A 12,437-nucleotide genomic window follows, 5' to 3' on the forward strand; every position below is an offset into this window, starting at 1 on the left:
TCCCCCTCTTAGGGGCAACAGGGACATGCTGATCACTTCTGGGAGTGACACAAAGGAAGCTAGACAGAAAGGATAGATAGAAATTATAACAAAAGTCTGCCTTGGCTTAATCAGGCTTAATCTTGCATGATCTAAAAATCAAAAAGGAGTCTCATAAAAAGTGGAAACTATGACAAATTACAAAGGATGAATATAAGCAAATAATGCAAGTATGCAAGGGCAAAATTAGAAAGGCAAAAGGCACAGAATGAGCTCAATCTAGCTAGAGACATAAAAGGTATCAAGAAGATATTTACAAATACATTAGAAGCAAGAGGAAGACCAAGGTCAGGATAGGTCCATTGCTCAGTGAAGAGGGAGAAAAAGTAACAGGAAACTTGGAAATGGCAGCAGTGCTTAACAATGTCTTTGTTTCAGTTTTCATTGAGAAGACTGATAGTGATGGGATGCCTAACATAGTGAATGCTAGTAAAAATGGAATAGGTTTAGAAGTTAAAATTAAAAAAAAATTATAATCTACTTAGAAAAGTTAGATGTCTGCAAGTCACCAGGGCCTGAATAAATGCATCCTAGAATACTCAAGAAGATGATGATAGCTTAAAGCTCAGATACCTCCTCTATCAACTTAGATTGGGCTACTATAAGGTGGGTGCATAACTGGCTGGATAACTGTTCTCAGAAAGTAGTTATTAACAGTTCACAATCCTGCTGAAAAGGCATAACAAGTTAGGCCCTTTGTCACATAAAAAGTCATATGTGGGGCCTACAGCTCAGGAAGTTTCCATTCCTGCTGTACCCAGCTTAGCATAGCCTGGGACCCCGCAAGCACAAACAGCAGCTGGGCTTTATCAACTTTAACCCATGCCTTGAGCTGGGAAACTATAAGCAGTAAACATGTTTGACCTCAGTCTCAGAGTGATAAGAATGGTGTTGAGCCAGGTATGCCCACACCCGGTAAACAACTGTAGTACAACTAATGTAGGGAGTCCCATGCCTGCTGAGTCTCACCAGGGACCCAGACCTCAGAGGGTGCCCTGGATTCCCTCAGCTGGAGCCACGTCCACTGCAGCCTGGTGTGAGATGACAGGAACGGGATGCCCCACAGCGTGAAGGGACGTAAGCATTTCCAAGTGCCTGTTGCTCTCTTTTATGCATTGCTCTGCCTAAGCTTATTGACATATTACTTTGCAGTAGCTGTGTAATCATCTGGCAGTGTTAAGCCTGTAATAGCAGTGACGTAGTGAGATTAATAAAAGCCACTCTCTCGAACTGACGCTGTCTTGAAGTGAATCCATAATCCTGTTTGGCCATGGCCCTGTGAGATGACATCCATCTCAGCCAATCCTTGCATCCATCTCCTGAACAGATCCCAGACTACAGGGAAAGGCAGGGATTTTTAAACATTTTTATAGTGGGGGTGCAGAGAGCCATCAAACTAAACTATAAACTTCTACCTAGGGGATGCGGTAGCACCCCCAGGACTCCTAGTTCTAGCACCTACGGAGAGATGACTTTCCCAGATTTAGGAAAGATCAGAGGTGACGCTACATAGGCAGCTAAATCTCCCTTCCATCCAGGAATCAGAGAATCCATGCATGGATTAAGTGGGGGGTGGGGCATCTGATCTAGAGATTCTCTGAAAGTTCACATTTCAGGTGCTCAAGCCCCCAGAACTGGCAAACCTGAACTCTTTTGCTTCTCTCATTATATGCAGAATGCAGCTTAATGATAACCAAGAAGTCCTAGAACAGCACAAACTTGTTTCAATAAAATGGACATTTATCTGGAACTGTACACTTCTAAAAATCTAGGAAGGGTTATTATCTATGTTGTATATAATGCCATGTAAATGTTAAGCATTATGTAAATGTTTTATAACAGTCATTACAAAAAGCTTGACAGACAACTAACTACAGGCATTTGATACATTTATAGTTTTCCATTTTCTGAATAGCACATTTTTCTCAATGTAATAGTGCATTCCACAGGGTAATCTCACACTCCTCAAGTTACTTTTCATTAATTTATTTTAGAATAAATACAGTATTCAGGCATATGGAACATGAATATTGAAATGTATTAGCTGCTCTTAACTATTTTATTATATTTGCACTGTGTTGATTTCACAGGCAAACACACCACTTACCGCTAAATAGAAGCAATAGTTAAAGATAAAAATAGTCAGTAGATTGAGAAGGTGATTAAAGTAAAGATAGAGCTTCAGTGTTTCCAGCAAAATATATATAAAAAAACCTATCAAATTGAATTGTTACTTTAACAAGGAAAGGAGAAGACAAAGGACACTTGGGAAATATTAGCAAAAAACTAGTCTCATTGGTAGACAGCAGTGATCTACAGTTCTGCATAATAGGCTCCCAGCTCTATAAATCTGCTCTGCTCTGCAGTACTTTCCTGAGATTGTGATATATTTCTAAAAAGTTCCATCGAAATGTCACCCTGAAAGCTCACTATGTTGAATGTCACAATAGTCTCATGTGACCTACGACTGAGTTTAGGATTGGCCAACACAAAGTTTTCCTAAAATGTATTTCTAATAATAAATTATGCATTTGGTATTTGGATTTTGATTTACCTTTACTATTAAAGCTGCATTAGGAAACTGCAAAAAAAAAAAACCTATTAAAATAGAATACATGAATAAATTAATTAGCTGACATTGTGAACTACATTATGTGTTTTTAGTTCTGCCCATGCACTGATTCTTCTGCATTGTGTATTTCATTATTTTAAACTAGCAAATTAACTGGACCTTCATCAGAGTCTGAAGCACATAAATTACATGATTGTGTCCAAGCATCTGTGTAGGAACACAAATATACATATATTTTATAGGAGTTAAAGAAGTGTCAGCTTTTCCTTTTTTCCAGAAAGGCTTAGATTGTGATGACTTAATCTTGGCTGAATTAAAGGGGGGGAGGGCTGTACACAAAGGTAGGGATATGATTGGTTAACCAGTTGATTGATAGCCCAGCCAGGCTTGAGCACATCCCCACCACATGTGGGCAGGGGGTTGATCCAGCCCAACCAGGCCCCCACTACACCAGGGGCAGGGGGCATTCCAGCCCAGAGTAGCCCCTGTCCATAATGGGAAGTTACTCCTGCCTGACCAGGCCACTCCCGCCCGCCCCATTTAAGCAATTAACCAGTATAACATTTAACTGGTTAACTGATTCAATGGAATTTTATATCCATATATTTCAGATGCAGTGATACCAAGCAATGTAAATGAAAAAAAAATATGCATTTAAAAATTCAGGAAATTAACAATTACATGAAATGAAGGTTATATGTTCAAACACCTTCACAATTCATATCATCTCTGAAATAAACGGGGAAATGTAAACCATAACCCTTTATAAAAATCAAGCTTTTATAAAAATGTTTTAATCAGTTTCTCTTTTAACTCTTCATTACAGCATGCATGCAGAGAAGCAGAAATTTTCTGTAATTTATTTTCTGAATGCTATGTATGTCTCAGTTTCTCTCTGTATTTTGTATTGCTACCCAGTGATGGCAAAAGGCTTAACCCCTCTTCTGGAACAGCATAGTAGCCCTAGGTAGGGAAGTGAGTGGATGAATGTGTTTATAACCTCACTGTGTGGGTGGAATAAACAAAATCATTAAATCACTGGCTGAAAGCGACCCAAGTCAGAAGATCCAGAGAGACAACAGGAATGTCCAACAACTGATGGAACAAAACTTCTCTGCAGGGAAGCTGAGGAGAGACCTAAATTCTGGCAGGATTTACTAGACATGAAAGTGCAATGCATCCAACCATCATGTCTTCAAGATACTACAAATATACAAGTAGGTTGCAATAATTTGACCTTTTATTATTAGAAAAGTAACTGTGTGACCACATAATAAAGAATGTATCTTGATGCATGGATGGACAAGGTGGGAAAGTACACAGCCTTAGCTTTGGCAATTTCAGCCTTCTTATTGCTTATTCATGTAAATTTATTTTCTATAAAAAGAATTTTCTATAGTATTATTTATAAATGTTGTGGCTTATAGACATGTAAGTAAATTCAGTAAAACAGGGCCTTTTTACACTACTGCCAACTGATCATAATTTAAAAGTATCTTATTAAATAAAACCTCAACATATGGCTAAAGTGGGACTTAAGCAGTTCATAAACCCTATGCTAGCCATCTGGATCAAGATCAATATCATTCTCAGTCCACTAAATTATAGCTTGGAAGAGAAAATGACAGTGGACCACTATTCATTTTGTGATGCTACTAGTGGCCCTTATCACTTACTATTGTAATAAAAGGTAGCCCACAAACTGGAGATAGTATTTGTAAGAGGTTAATGAATCCAATCGTCTAAGCATTCAGTAAGTACACTGCCAAATTCAGTGCATTACATTTTATTTAGTATTACCCTAGTGTATCTTACATTATCAAGTGTAAAATAAATTGCTCTTTTATAGCATTCTAGAACTGCCTTTATGACCCCTATTTGAGAAATAATACTTTCATTACGAGCTGTTTTCACACAGAATCCGCCTAAATGTTGAAGTATACATGTGTCATTCCTCTCTGCTGTCTCTATCATGTATAATTGGGCGGCAGGGAAAGGGTTAAATTCAGGGGCCTGTGCAAACCTGGCCAGTCAGAAGAAAGGAGAAGTCAGCTACTCAGAGCCAGGCTTGGCCCTATGAGAAACTGCAGAGGTGAGAGGTGCTCATTCTTGCCCTTGCCAGGAAGGAGGACGGACAGTCTCTCAGAGAAGGAGGCCTGCACCTGCGACAAAGGAGTGCTGTGCAGGGTAGCAGGGCACGGAGACCTCTGGTTAACCACTGCCAGACTGCAAGCTTGAGGTAACTGATGAGTGGATAGAAGTATCATGGGGAAGTGGCCCAGGGACTACAAGCAGTAGGGGGGAAAGGAGAAGGTCTAGGACATGGCTGCTTCCAAAGTAGTGGCTGGGCCTGGGCCCCCACCCCTCCTCCTTGCACCACGCTTGTACATGGAGGAGTGTGGCTGTATATAGGCTGCAGCTTTCCCTGAGAAAAGGGGCTAGACTTTGAGGCTGCAGCTGGCCATGACAGCAGGTGCATGGACTGAGGACTGCTGGTACCCCCAGAAAGGGAAACAGAACGGTGAGCACTGCCAAAACGCAGAGTCCTGAAGTGTATGCTGCATGCCAAAGGAACAAGGCAGGTCCAGAATCAGAGGTTGGAGACAATAGCGTGGACAGCGGACAATACACTGACCAGAAGGTGGTGTATGCTATGGACTGAGCTAATTTCCTTTGTGTCCAGCAGGTGGTGCCACAATGTTGAAGCTGTGCACTGATGAATCATAGCTGAATAATGAAAATGTACTTTTAAATAACGTGATCTGACTATGCACCTCTTAATTTACTATTTTGGAGACACAGTAGGTGAAGTGGTATATTTTATTGCACCAAGTTCTGTTGGTGAGAGACAAGCTTTTGAGCTTATTACAGAGCTTTTCTTCAGGTCTGCAAAGTATAAGCTCAAAAGCTTCTCTCTCTCTCTCTCTCTCTCTCACCTACAAAAGTTAGGGCTTAAATATCCTTAGAGCCATTGTGTAGGAGAGTGGACATACACAGTAATCTTTTTTACTTTTTCGTTACTCTTAGTAAAAAGAAAATATTTTTACCACTGTCGGCTACAGATTCAAGTGTAAAACAGCTTCTTTCATAGCCAAAGTCTGTGGCTCATGTACTGAGGCATGGTATTATGTTGTTGCATACTATATAAATCTAGATATTTTGCACATTTAGTCAACAGTGTGCCCTTGTAGCCAAGGCGGCAAATGGCATATTGGGGTGCATTAAGAGGAGCATTTTCAGTAGATCTAGTGAAGTTATTCCCCTTTATTCGGCACTGACGAGGCCACATCTGGAGTACTGCATCCAGTTCTGGGGCCCCCACTATAGAAAGGATTTGGACACATTGGAGAGGGTCCAGTGGAGGGCAACCAAAATGATTAAGGGGCTGGAGCACGTGAGCTACGAGGAGCAACTGAGGGATTTGGGCTTATTTAGTCTGAAGTAGAGTAGAGTGAGGGGCAATGTGATAGCAGCCTTCAACTTCCTAAAAGGAGGTTCCAGAAAAGACAGAAAGAGGCTGTTTTCAGCAGTGATGGATGGCAGAACAAGGAGCAATGGTCTCAAGTTACAGTGAGGGAGGTCTACGTTGGATATTAGGAAACCTATTTCACTAGGACGGTGGTGAAGTACTGGAGGGGGTTGCCTAGAGAGGTGGTAGAATCTCCATCCCTAGAGGTTTTTAAGTCCTAGCTTGACAAATCCCTGTCTGGGATGATTTAGTTAAAGTTGGTCCTGCTTCAGGCAGGGGGCTGGACTCAATGACCTCCTGAAGTCTTATGATTTGCAGTCTTATCACACCCTTAAAAGCATTCATACTTATCAGTAATTTAGACAAGTAACACTATATCCTTTGTGCATCCCCTTGTTTCACCCCCTACATGTTGCCAAACTCTTCTAGGGCTTAAATATGAGAACAACTATTACTCCCAACAGTGATTCTCCTGCAACTCAAATGGTGAAGGCCTTTGCTGAAGGTCTGTATTTTAGCAAGTGATGACAACAGCTTCAGCACATTTGTTATGTTCATAATTCAAAGAAAACTACTTGATTTGAATTTAGAAACATGATTGGAAGAAATTAATATTCCAAATTTCTGGCCTAATTCAATTTGTTTGGTCGATGCACATAGGCATTTCCATCAACCCAACTTTTACAATTTTTTCCACTGCTATGTCCTGAGTAAATGTTGAGACACCTGTTAACAGTCTTCTAATACAATAGGGACTGTTATGACTGTTCTCCAAGTCTATCAAAAATAGGACAAGTAGTAAACGGGCTTAATTAGAAGCTAGGGGGTTTAGATCAGATACTAGGAAAACTTCTAATTTTAAGAGATAGTTAGCCCATCCATATTTCTCCAAACTAAAAATGGGACACCAAGTAAGCATCCAGAGTTACAGTTGTACAAATGAAAAAATAAAACACCACAGTACCACGCATTTTGGATGGGATATAATTGCTCATGTTTCAGAATATAAGCCAAATTCTAATTTATATGACATGAAAATGAAATCTTACTCCTTTTGGCAACTTATCCCCCCAGGTTCAATATGCCTCCTGAAGCAGCCGGATAGAATGTTATTGGAAACTGTTGTCTGTTCGGGATATTAGATATGAGGGGAACAAGTAAACACCCAAGATAAACTAGATCTCTAACTTTATTGCACACAGAAAGGTAAAGGAAAGAAATGCAGAGGTACATAAATCCACTCCAATGAATAGATTAGGTAGCACAGACAATATAACACCTACACCTAGGACAGTATACAAGATATTTAACTTTATAGATAAAAGCATACATGTACATATGGCTATAAATCTCACACAGTTTCACCGTGAGCAACTTGCAATTGTGAGATGGAAGGCTGTTGCCTCTTTGCGCATGCCTAGACTGCCCACAGTTTTCAAAAGAAGATATGCAAATTCAGCACAAATTTGCATATCTTCTTCCGATCCCATTTATGGAAAAGTTTTTTTTCCCCAAAAAGAAAAGCAGTCTAGGCATGGTTATTTAAAAAAAACAAAAAACAAAAAAAACCACACCTTTTTTGAAGGAACCCTTCTTCCTAAAAAGATGAGATGTACAGGGTTCTTTCGAAAAAGGGGTTTTCCCCTCCAAAAGAATTGCATCTAGACTATTTTTTTTTTCCAAAAAACTCTTCTGAAAACAGGGTCGGAAGAAGATATGCAAATTCGTTCAAAAGCCGTGGACAGTCTAGATGTGCCCTTTCTTTCCCCATACAGAAACATTCACAATGCATTTGCCGAACAGGTACCAACTTCTTAGCTGCAGTGAGCTACCATCTTAGCTACCATCCCTTCCACACCGATTGTGTGTTCTATAGCTATATTTATACTTGACTTGGTCGTTCTAATCATTTCTACCATTTGATTATGTATCGATAATCACGTATTGTAGAAGGCACCTATTATGCTCATATTTGGAGTATATTCTGCCACGCATGATATTGCTAAAACTATATGCATAATTAACAGTTTCATGGCTGTACTCTGTAATATTTGCTTATCAGAACAAAAGTACCAGTACAAGGCTGCTTGTCCTCTGTGCTTTTGATGTGGTCTTGCTGTACCAGGCTTAATCTGTATTGTTATTCAAAACAATTCCTGACTCTCACAGCTCCCCTATTAACCCAAGTCTTGCCTGCGTACTTTGGGTGCACCAGACTTGAACCAGGCCTGGGGTTTGCTTTTCAGGGGTCTTCACTGTAGTCGAGGCAGACATCATTGTCGAGGCAGGGATGTCCAGGCTTCTCTACAGAAACAAAATACTGGAATAGATGGATGATTTGACATACCAGCTCCTATTTTCCGATGTAGCAGAAAACAGTAATAATGACTACACCTTAACAATTTCTAATGTCTGGCTTCTTCCCAACTTGCTGACTGGTATTTTCAAAGGAGCTAGGTGCTATATCCCTCTAAATTAATTTCCCCAGGGGCTCCTTTGAAAATTCCTTTCATTGGTTTTCTACTTTTTAGGATCAGTTCAGAGAGGCAGACACATTATATACTTTGAAACGTCAGTAAGAGAAGCAAATTTTCTATATTTTTCAGGTTACACATCAGAACATGAGAGATGATCATCAAGTCCTTTCAGTGTATCATTTTTTAACAGTCTTTTCATCCATAAGGCAAATACTTAACTAATCTGGTATGTTCTACAGACAGTTTTTAATTTGACTTATGTGAATTTCTAAGAAGCCTCTGTCTCTGATGTGTACAAAATAGACCATATATAGTGTTTCATTTGGATCAGGTCATCTTTGACTCCAGTTGGAACCTCTCAATTGTCCTAGGATCATTAGGTGACAGAAAACACACAGAATGCCTTTAACTTGTCAATTTAACATAAGACTGTTACTGAAATGTCTGTGTTCATCAATCCCTGGCAACCATTTACCTAGGGATTTAAAGTTCTGTGGTCAGACTACCACAAAAAAAAAGTACTAAATTCTATAAAAAAGAAGTAAAAATATTTAGAAAAACCCATCAATGGACCCTTTTTAAAAAGCATACTAAAAAGTGATAGGTGACTGATGAGGTGACACATGAAACACACACAAAACACTTCTGGTAGATCAGTTTTTCAAATATTTAAGAATTAAACTGTTCTTTATGTACAGCATGGGTAAGTCCCATAATTTTTGCTATGTATGCATTTTTCTTTCATTCTTTCCCCCACCAACTAGGATTCTTGACTTTTTTGATCAACACAGTTTGTTTAGTACAATCAGGTGAGATTCTCCTCTGCTTACCTGTCTCTAAGTTGTTCCACTGGTTTAAATGAGACTACTTGCACAGTAAGGTACTACTCAGTATGCGAGAAAGGATGGTAAGAATCTAACCAGGTCATAAAGTGAGTGGGGACTTCAAGAGATCTGAAGACTCAGAGCTGACCTCAAGCTGAGTTTCCTCTGAGATCAATTCTAGTAGCTGCTGTGCAGATTCCATTACATTTACAAGGTAGAATAAAAGACCTTCTGTGAAAGGATGAAGTGGGGAAAAAAAGACAAGCCACTTTTCAATCTAGAAAAAAAGTTGGAAATAACAGAGAAAGAGCACTTGCTAGTCTCTCAACAGGGAGACTTACCATCAGAGGCTGTATGTCTCTACCGTAACTAGCCGATTAGCATGTCATAAGACGGGATTTTCAGCTCTCTCTCTCAACCGCGGAGCCCAAACGGCTGTTTGGGCTCCGCACTCCCTGTGCTGAATAGGGGGTACACAGAGCCCAAACAACCGCTTGTGCCGCTTCCTCCCCCGCGGTGGCCCGGCTGAGCGGCACAGAAGTCAGCCGAGTGCCACGGTGGGAGGTGAAGGGGGGCGAGGCGGTGATGTTCACGGCCAGGGGGCGGGGCCTGAAACCACTGTCACACCGCACATCACCGCCCCGCCCCCCTTCACCTCCCGCCGTGGCGCTCAGCTGACTTCTGCGCCGGGCCGCCGCGGGGGAGTAAGTGGCCAAGCTGCCGTTTGGGCCCCGCATTCCCCATGCAGCACGGGCCGCCCAGAGGGAACAGCCAGCATTTCAGGCAACAGCGCCCCCCAGAGGGAACATCCAGGCATGTTGGCATTACAGACTCAGACACTGGGCTACTATGTATATGAGGAGTATCATATGCCTACAAAGCCTGTTCTAAAGAATGAATCCCTGAAACAGTGGAAGGGGACTAGTCAGAAACCCTAATAGGAAGGAGGCAGAAGCCTGAAGAGATGTGAACAGGAGCGTTAAAAAAAAAAATGAGGTTTAAGGGTTATTTTGAGGGAAGGGTTTTCTCTTGAAATAATCCCGCGGGGACAGAGTTTGCTGTCCCGAAATAGCGCTATTGCAGAAAACCAGCAGTCCGCCATTATGCAAATGAAGCACAGGATAGTTACATCCCCGCTTCATTTGCAATTTCTGATGTCTTCATTTGCATTCCTCCCTCGAAGGAGGAATCAAGTGTAGACATACTCCAACACAGCTTTTAGTGGTTATTGGAAAATGGCCTCTTGTTGAAACAAAGCTTTTTGATGAATGGTATTATTTGTGATTAAACTTTCATGGAGAAAGGTATCACTATCCAGAAATGGACCTTAGTGCATGTGTGAGTAAGATAGAAGATCAGATTAATGATTTAGATCATAAATCTGAATTTCCCAAATCTCTCTCTAGCTGGTTTGGGAGGAGGGAGAGAAGGTTCCTGCTTTGTCCCAATAAGAAATGAGACTGTTTTAAATCTCACTACCTGGATGGAAAAGCAGTTTCCCACTGAGATCTAGAGTGATGGCTGTTAAGGAAAGCTAATCCCTTCTATTGCCAGCATCATTTTTGAAAGCTATATCTTTGTCAATATGCCAACATTTCTGCTAAAATTTGGCATAATTCCTGTCCTTATGGAACTGACTGTCTTTGAAGGTTTGGGACAAAAAGCGTTAGCCATTTTTGAGAATGGATTGATTGAAAAATGGTTCCCTATTAAAAGAAAAATCTTTCAATCATTTTGGAAAGATTAAATGCTTATGCAGAAAGCATTAAAAAAGATTAAATTTGGCAGCAGATAGTCACAGAGTCAAGAAAGTGCTTTTAGACACTTTTTGGAAATGTTGACTGGTTTTTTTTGCAAATATATTAAAGATGGAATTTTTGTATGTTCAGTGACATAGGACCTAGGTCAGTGTTACCAGAGTTTCTGATGGTTCCATGGACTAAAGCACTCTGTGTAGGTATCGGCATTAAATTCTAAACATCCACAATATACCTTACAGACAAAAAGAGGAAGAAAGGACAGGAGTAGTGACATGTTTCTGCAGGTGAATGGATGAAACAGCTTCCTTTTGGCACACAGTAGGTCTATGTCTAGCCTAAAACTTTTTTTTTCCAGGAAAAAGGTATGCAAAATTCACTCCACAATTTGTGCACCTTTTTCTGCTTCCCCCCCCCCCCCCCCCCCGAAGAGGCTTTTCCTAAATTTGGCCTGTCTACACTGGGCCAAATTTCAGAAAAAAAAACTTTTCAAAAGATCCTTTCTTCCTTGTGAAACGAGGAAAGAGCGAACCTCCAGTATCCTAAAAAACCCACAGCCTAGACATATCCTAGAACTAAGAGAAATGTTTCCCAAGTCTTGCACTGTCTGCCTCCCCACTTGTTGGGCTGCCTTGCTGCCCAACAGTGTAGCAATTTATCAAGCAGGAAGTTGGGTAGCCTGCACAGCTCGCCAGGAAATATTTTGACCAGCTATAAGGAAGACAAAGGAGCCTCCCTCTGCCTTGGACCCAGTCACAGTCTTTCCCAGCTTTCCAGTCCTACTTCCCCTGGACCCTTGTATTGAAATATTACCCTGAATGAGGGCTTGCTTGGGTACTTGGTTCCAAGCTGTAGTTAGTGTCCAAGGAGCCAGGCAGCCCACCAGCTAACCAGGGAAGTTGGGGAGCCCAAAGGCAACCAGCCTGCCAGGAAGAGAGATGGACACCAAGGCAGCCTGGCTGCATAACCAACCAACCAGAAATCTAAGGAATCTGGTAGGCTCTCAGACTTCGCTTTGCATCTTCTGGGATGGCACTAGAGGTCAGAGTCTAAGAAAAGTAGGTACTCGGAGAAGGGGTACGCAGCCTCACTGAGGCAGAAGAGTTTGGGGCAGAAAATAGTGCAAAACCGGTATGAAATAATCCATGTCCACCTCCGCTCTCCTTCATATTGCTCCTAGAAAGTCACTTTCCTTTTGTACCTAACTCCCTGTGCCTGCTGAGTAGAATCATAGAATGGTAGAACCATAGGGCACGAAAGGCTCTCAACAGGTCAACTAGTGAGAGCATCTATATGTGC

General features: G+C 41.1%; 1 long non-coding RNA gene across 5 annotated transcripts in view; it reads right to left on the reverse strand.

Annotated features, from left to right (window-relative positions):
• The window catches only part of LOC142826921 (uncharacterized), a 175,363-nt gene that overhangs the window by 74,844 nt on the left and 88,082 nt on the right, over window positions 1-12,437 (reverse strand). Inside the window, exon 3 of one of the 5 annotated variants that reach the window (XR_012901193.1) lies at window positions 7,237-8,384. The exons of the other annotated variants lie outside the window; for them this stretch is intronic. This is a non-coding gene — a long non-coding RNA (uncharacterized LOC142826921). Of the gene's footprint in view, window positions 1-7,236; window positions 8,385-12,437 lie in introns of those variants that run through there. 5 annotated transcript variants of the gene reach the window in all.

This window comes from Pelodiscus sinensis, chromosome 1, assembly GCF_049634645.1.
Source record: "Pelodiscus sinensis isolate JC-2024 chromosome 1, ASM4963464v1, whole genome shotgun sequence".
Lineage (NCBI taxonomy): Eukaryota > Metazoa > Chordata > Testudines > Trionychidae > Pelodiscus > Pelodiscus sinensis.